Genomic DNA, 7,628 nt, shown 5'->3' with positions numbered 1-7,628 from the left:
ATTATGGAAATTTGTGTATTTCCCACAGTGTCCAGCCTTAAACAGTTTCCAGAGCTAGGTAACTGATAGCTCAACTGCCATCTAAAGAATGATTCTGCTTTTTCACTTTAAGTACTTTTAGGCTTTAGGAAAAAATCAAACAACCCTTTGCCTAACTAGTGTCCTTGATTCTCCCATCTTTCAGGCAACAAGTGTGAATTTAGCATGTCTTTTGTGCTAGGTCTTTGGGATATAGAGAATAAGCAATAAAGAATATAATTTATCTTTATTTGAAATGCTGATGATGAATTAGCGAATTCTGCAGGTAATCGAGATATTCAGAGGATCAAAATGCAATGCACTGGGGGACTTTCCTGAAGGTCCAGTGGTTCGGACTTCAGCTTCCAGTAGAAGGGGTATGGGTTCCCACATGCCTTTTGGCCAGAAAACCAAAACATTAAAGAAAGACGAAGCAATGTTGCAACAAATTCAGTAAAAACTTTTTCAAAGGTCCACATCAAAGAAATCTTTTTTTAAAAAAATGCAATGTGCTGTATTCCAAATCAGAGGCACAGAGAAGCAGAGAGAGAAAAATGCTATTTCTGAAGGATCCTGTGACGGTTTCGTGGAGAAAGTGACATTCCAGCAGAATCTTGACTGATGAGTGGGAGTTGACCCAGTATAGAAATAGAAGAATCTCTCCGGAGAGAGACTTGTATCTGCAAAGACTGCAAGTGTGAAGGAACGCAGCATGGGGTAGTGTTTGGTGCATACGGGGAAGTGCTTGGTGGGCTTGAGCCAGAGATGTGAACAGGAGAAGGAAGTCTCTGGAAAAGCTACAGTGTCTTTGGACTCTGCTCAGTGGCTGGGCTTTCTGCTGTAAACACACAAGTCTTCAGGTGATGGACAAACTCAGCATCTGCTTTAGGATGACCCTTCCAGTACAGCGCTTCTCAAAGTGTCCGGACCACCAGGAACAGCCTCCCCCAAGAACCTGATGAAAAATCCAAATTTTCATCCCCAACCCCAGCCTTCAGAATCAGAAATTCCGGTCATAGGATCTGGGAATCTGTGTGTTGTGTCACGGCACCCAGCCTATCCTGACGCACGCTTAAGTTTAGGAACCACTGTTCCGGTACCAGCATGGGAGATGCAGTGGGTAAATACAGATTGAAGCTCAATAGATTGTTGCAAATAGCTCAGCCCTGAAAAAAAAAAAAAAAGCCAGAGGCATGAGTGTGGGCAGAGCAGGATGTATGAGAGAGGACTTTGTGAAACCTTACACTTGGCAGGAGATAAGCAAAGGACATCTGGAGCACCAGTTGTCAAATTTCATTGGTTCCCAACATTTTCTGGGTGCTTTTCAAAACCTGTACCTTCTAGGTCCCACTCCTGACTCATCAAACAGAATTGGCATCCCGTTCAAGGATCCTCTTTCTCTGCTGCTCCTGTGTCTTCTTGGCATTTTGCGGTGGTTTTTTTCCCTGGAATTGTCCATCTGGCTGAGGTTGGTCAACTCCTTGCACTTTGGGAGAGTTTTTGTTAAGTAACACCTGCTTTCTTTAGGGAGGAAGAGCACTTTACAGAATCAGAGCTTGGAGGTGCCTGCAGAGCCCCAGGACTCTCCATTCCTGCCCCTCATTCATCCCCTGTGCTGTGTGCTAAGCCACTTCAGTCCTGTCTGACTCTTCGAGACCCTGTGGACTGTAGCCCACCAGGCTCCTCTGTCCGTGGGGGTTCTCCAGGCAAGAATACTGGACTGGGTTGCCATGCCCTCCTCCAGGGGATCTACCCAACCCAGGGATCGAACCTGAGTCTCAGGTCTCCTGCATTGGCAGGTGGATTCTTTACCACTAGTGCCATCTGGGAAGCCCTTACTTAGCATTAGAGCATAAAGATTTTGATACGAAACATTTTCATTTCTAACAATGTTTATAATGGCTGCATAATGTTCTACCCAATGGATATGTGATTTATCTTTTTAACCTTTCTCTTACTGTTTATACTTTGACTATTTCTTATATTGTACTATTAAGAATAATTATGATTAACCTTTTCATCCATGTAGATTTTCCCATATTATAAAATGTTTCCTCAGATTTTCAGGGGAATTAGGTGGTTAAACAGGAAACTTTTTTTTTTTCGTATTGGGATATAGCTAATTAACCGGTGTTGTGATAGTTTCAGATGAACAGTGAAGGGACTCAACCGTACATGGACATGTATCCATTTTCCCCCAAACTCCCCTCCCATCCAGGCTGCCACATAATATGGAGCAGAGTTCTATGTGCTGTATAGTAGGTCCTTGTTGGTTATCCATTTTAAATACAGCAATGTCTACATATCCATCCCAAACTCTCTAACTATCCCTTCTCCTCATTCTTCTCCTAGCAACCGTAGGTTCATTCTCTAAGTCTGTGAGTCTCTTTCTGTTTTGTAAGCTCATTTGTATCATCTCTTTGGATAAACAGGAAACATTTTTATCAGCCCTGACCCGTGCTGCTCAATTATTTTCCAAAGCGGATACAGTCAATGGAAGATGAGTTTCACTCTCGCCCTGTTAACACTGAATATCATTAAAATAATTTTTATGGTAATTAGGAGGGAAGATATGTTTATTTGTACACATATAATTACTACTGAAATTAAACATATACTCTTTATTAATTTATTTCCCTTTTGTGAACACTTTTCAGTGCTAGCTTGTAAACCAATGAGAGGTTCGTTTCTGGAGCTTTCTGATGTCCTCATGCTCTTCCTTTCGTTCAACCACCTGTGACTGGCAGGCTAGAAGAATACCCGTAACACTGTTCTCACACTGGGTGGTGAGTAGCACCAGGTAACCAGTTAATTGCCAGTTAACAGCACTAGGTAACCAGTTAATAACCAGGTACTTGTGTATGTGTTGGTCACTCAGTTATGTCCAGGAATTGAACCTGTGTCTCCTGTGTTGCTGGTGGATTCTTTACCTTCTGAGCCACCAGGGCCATGAGGTTGCAGGCAAGTTCCCAGCCTCCTTTTCATTACCCTCTTCCTTCTTGCTGGCTTCTGCTCTCTCAGAGGAGTGATACTGCCGTTTCTGCACTTGGGAGAAGTTATTGAGGGCACATTAGAATCATCTGGGGAGTGTTTAAAATTCCCAATACTCAGCACCTTCTATACACCAATTAAATCAGAGTCTCTGGGGGTGCGACCTGGCATCACTGTTTTTTGAAAGCTCTCCTGAGGATTCCAAAATACAGTCAAGGTTGAGAACCACAGCTTTAAATCTGCAGCCACAGGCTACAAACCTCCATATGCAGTGGCCCCTGCCCTCACGGGGGCTCACAGCAGGGCAGTTTTGGTGGCAAGTTCGGTTCAGTTCAGTTGCTCAGTCATCTCTGACTCTTTGCAAACCCAAGGACCGAAGCACAGCAGGCCTCCCTGTCCATCACCAACTCCCAGAATTTATTCAAACTCATGTCCATCAAGTCGGTGATACCTTCCAATCATCTCATCCTCTGTCATCCCATTTTCCTCCTGCCTTCAATCTTTCCCAGTGTCAGGGTCATTTTGAATGAGTGGCAAACTTTCCAATGGGTGGCAGAGCACATTCTGCATGCTTTTATAAGGAAGTGACTATATACCCTACACACATTTGTGTATACATGCCTATGCGCGCACACACACATATATACCTGAATGTGCCACTTAAATAATTATAACCTATAATTTAATCAACCAGTGACCTCATTTCAAAAAGCACGATCGGATTCTGACTTACCTAAGAAATGGTTACATTCAGTATGCTGTATTTACTGAGGTAAAACATTTATACTCATTGGGAAAAAAATCCTGATGCTGGGAAAGACTGAGGGCAAGAGGAGAAGGGAGCAACAGAGGATGAGATGGTTGGATGGCTTCACTGACTCAATGGACACGAGTTTGAGCAAACTCAGGAAGATGGTGAAGGACAGGGAAGTCGCACAAAGAATGACGGAACAACAAAAACAGATTGGAAAAATCATTTACAGACTACAGGTTAGAGAAAACTGAGATTTACGTTTACAAACTAGAGATTTAAAAAAGGGTTTCACATTGTTTCTATTAACAAGAAATTCTGATTTCTCTTGAGAAGAAATTTAAACACCATTACCCGCGGAGGTTTCTGCAGCAATACTTCTCTCCACTAGGTGGCGCTCCGGACAAATTCATAAGTTGCTGCCTTTGCCACAATGCAAAGGTCTCTAGAGAAATTCAATTTTCCTGTGGCAGGAATGGCTATTCATTCATGGCCTGGATCGACAGCAATCAGAAACGGTTTTCTTACCTTTTTCTAAGTGAGAAATAAAGTTAGGCCTGCTTGAACTGTATTTAAATGATCAATCCAAATATTGTCTTTAGAATTTTTAAAAATCTACATTATGTTATTGAATTCTATTGCATCTCCCATTCTATTGCATTATCAAGATAATTATAGGCTTTAAAATGGCTTCAATGGCTTCATTTTACAGACACGCAGGGCCTGCTTTTTCTATTAAAGCCAATATTGAAATATAGTCCCCACTGTCTATATATAAAGACCCAAACACACATTAGACCTCCAAGAATTGAATTTATTTTTATGGGCTAAAGCATCTGAATGTTATCTGAGACAGGATTAAATGGAAAGCATTCCTGACCTTTCTCAACAGAAATAGGACCATCCTTGGCCCCGGGCCTGGGCGGTTGAGCCCTGGGCTAGACGAATATACAGTTTCAGCAGCAGACAGGTCTGGGTGGAGCTGCTCACAGCGCCTGTGGACATTCTCAGGAACCTCCATAGAATTTCCCGAGGCAGCCGGTCACTGTCATCCCTTCAGTTGTGCTGGAAAGGGCAGGATTCTTGACCATCCAAGAGGTCCAAATGCCACAGCGTATCCCGTGTTCATCCACGTCTAAGTGTAGGTCCTGCCCTAAAGATTCTTTCTGCCATTTTTGTTGACATGGATAAGTCATTGGAATGAGCCTGGGCTCATCTGTCGTAAAGCTAAGCTTGACATGAAGAGCCAGAGAAGGACAAAGACACGTTTGCTTTCTTCTCGCACTAGGAGCCGTGTCACCTCAGGAAACTGGACGTTAATGAGCAGAGAAAACGACAGCAGCGTTTCATCCTTCCACTGGCACAGCCTAGAGCTTGGCTGGCCTCTGAGCCTGCCTCAGCAATGACGACGCGCTTGACATTCGTAGCAGCTTCTTGGATGAGGATGCTGGTGCCTGAGTGTTTACATGGCACTCTTTCTGATGGCTGGTTGCTTCTCTTTCCTGCCACTCCCGGGGCCCAGGTCAGCCAACCTCTCACGTCACAGAGCAGAGTCCCTCCAATCATGCTTATGCTTTTACACCAACGCTATTACTTCCTTCTAAGAAATGTTCTCCAAGGACATGGGTTCTTGGAATGAACACAAAAGTTGACTTGGGGGAATTCCCTGGTGGTCCAGTGGTTAGGACTCTGTGCTCTCACTGCCGAGGGCCTGGGTTCAATCCCTGGTCGGGGAGCTAAAATCCCATAACACCCTCCCTACCCACTCCCAACCTCCTCTTTAAAATAGAAAAGAGAGAGAGAGAGAAAAAGTAAACAAGGAAGGCGAGAGGACACAGGACTGAAACGCCTAAGTCATGCGGTTTATTGATTTCTTTTTTGGCCTCACCCTGCAGCCTGTGCAATCTCAGTTCCCCAAACAGGGACTGAACCCTTGACCCCTGCACTGGAAGTTCTAACCATTGGACCACCAGGGGAGTCCCAAGTCATAGGTTTTAAAAGGGCAGTCTTGTGCTCAAGGCCGGCTTCTCACCTCATTAGGGAGCTGGACTAGCAGGACAGGTGGACACTCCATTTTAGAGCGGTGCTCGCACTGTGACAGGCCAGCTGACTGACAGTGACCTGCAGTTCATGTGAAAGCAACAGAGAGGAAAGGGATCCCTGGGGTTAACGGTGCCCCTGGAAGTCAGGCTAACGTGGGTGTGGTCAGCCTCTCCCTCAATGCCCTCTGCCCACCCCGTGCTGGGGGAGCAGAGGGGACCAAGAGGGAGTCAGATGACCCAGCAAAGGGAAGGAGGTCAGCATGGCTGGGACGAAATACAACCCTACCAAGTCATCATGTGCCGTCCTTTAAAACCTCAGTTCAGGGCTCTGCGATGACCCAGCGGGGTGGGATGGGGAGGTTGGAGGGGGAGGTTCAAGAGTGAGGGGTATACATTAATCATACAGCTGATTGACTCACTGTACAGCAGAAACTAACACAATATAGTAAAACAATTATATTCCAATAAAAACATTTTTAAGGTTAAAAAAAAATACCCCAAACAACTCTGGGTAATAGCATCATCCCAGTTTTACAAATGAGAACATACTAACTTTATAATGTCGAGTATCCTATTCAGTCCCACATAGGAAGTGGCTGTGTGTAAAACTTGAATTCAGGCCTGTCTGCCTCTACGTCTCACCCTCCGTGAGATCAAGGTTGGTCTTTCAGAGTCAGTCCGCATCCCTCGAAGGAGGCAAAGGAGTAGATGCAAATGAAGTGCTCGTCATCCTCAACGAAACGGAAGTGGGGAGTGGACAAGACAATTACGATCTGTGAAGGACGGTTGAATGAAACAAGGCTGAACCTAATGGTAGAATCCGGCTTGCTTTTCTGTTGCAATCGATACTTGGCTTTTTCAAAGATGGTGACATATACTACCAGCACTCATTCCTATTTTAAAATATGGGGACTTAGCCCAGAGCTACTGTAATCAACTTCCCCCGCTAAAACCTCAGCTTTAATTCCTCAATAAATAAAAAGTATATTAAAACAGCTTTTTTCTTGCTAGAAACGATAATGTAGTCTTATTAAATCTATAAATTATTCGCAGTACTAAATATTCTTTAAATAATAGCATTTAACACAGGATTTAAGCAGAATATCCCACCCACTTTAAAAAAATGGCAGATGTCTTTGCTGAAATGGATATTTCCACTCGTGCCAGAAAGGTTCTGTTGAGGGAAGCAAACACCGTAATCAAAGCACCCGTTTTTCCAAAGGCAACATGTGCACTGGGAAATCATCAAGAGTTGCATTGCACAAAAAAGATGATTTAAAGTCAACCGCTCAATACAATTTGATAAAACTTTTCCAGATATCTGAGGGCTTTTGCCTCCAGGAGTGACGTGCTTGCGCCAGTTGAACCAATCACAGCCCTTCCCTGGCTGTGATTATTTAACCTTGGGACCAAGAGAGAGTCAGTCCCGGTCCCGTTCTAGTTGTGGGAACAGCAAGATGTGAAATGTGGGCCAGTGTGTAGTGATAAAGAAGTCGACAGGAGAGAGAAGCAGAGACAAAACACAGATCCTTGAGACATTTTGGTCTCTCATTATAGTTTCTCAAGTGGGTTTGGCTGTCAGTTTCCTTTGATGATATAAGCAATTCCCATATCCTATCAAACTCCTCTTTGTACAGAAGCTCATTTGAGCTGATCTTTTATCACATTCAGAGAAAACAACAATTCATGACTAATGTGCCATCAAACTGAAAATATATGAACTATTTGTCTCTAGAAATTTCAGGGCTATTGTCAGGCTTTTAACTTCTTGATAGAAGGAGGCCAACTTATCTGTGACAGAGCTGCCACATGGTCCCTACCTTAAA

General features: G+C 43.9%; 1 long non-coding RNA gene and 1 other non-coding gene across 5 annotated transcripts; one reads left to right on the top strand and one right to left on the bottom strand.

Annotated features, from left to right (window-relative positions):
* Positions 1 to 248: 248 nt before the first annotated feature.
* On the bottom strand, positions 249 to 5,259 carry LOC147347699 (uncharacterized). Of its 4 annotated transcripts, none has more exons than XR_015152493.1 (4): positions 4,641 to 5,170; positions 4,115 to 4,254; positions 2,949 to 3,058; positions 249 to 1,184 (listed from the first exon to the last, which is right to left on the bottom strand). It is a non-coding gene; the product is annotated as an uncharacterized LOC147347699 (long non-coding RNA). The 4 variants fall into 4 exon arrangements; XR_015152492.1 differs by having other exon boundaries at positions 4,115 to 4,294; positions 4,641 to 5,164; XR_015152491.1 differs by lacking the exon at positions 4,115 to 4,254 and having other exon boundaries at positions 4,641 to 5,259.
* A 164-nt stretch (positions 5,260 to 5,423) lies between these two features.
* On the top strand, positions 5,424 to 5,496 carry TRNAE-CUC (transfer RNA glutamic acid (anticodon CUC)). The gene has a single exon. It is a non-coding gene; the product is annotated as a tRNA-Glu (tRNA).
* The last annotated feature ends 2,132 nt before the right edge of the window (positions 5,497 to 7,628 follow it).

This window comes from Bos grunniens, chromosome 23 (genome assembly GCF_055505025.1).
Source record: "Bos grunniens cultivar Pamir isolate PY7600 chromosome 23, Bosgru_T2T1.0, whole genome shotgun sequence".
NCBI classification, from domain to species: Eukaryota; Metazoa; Chordata; class Mammalia; order Artiodactyla; family Bovidae; genus Bos; species Bos grunniens.
Note: the sequence above shows the minus strand (reverse complement) of the source record. Positions and strands in the feature narration are given on the sequence as shown.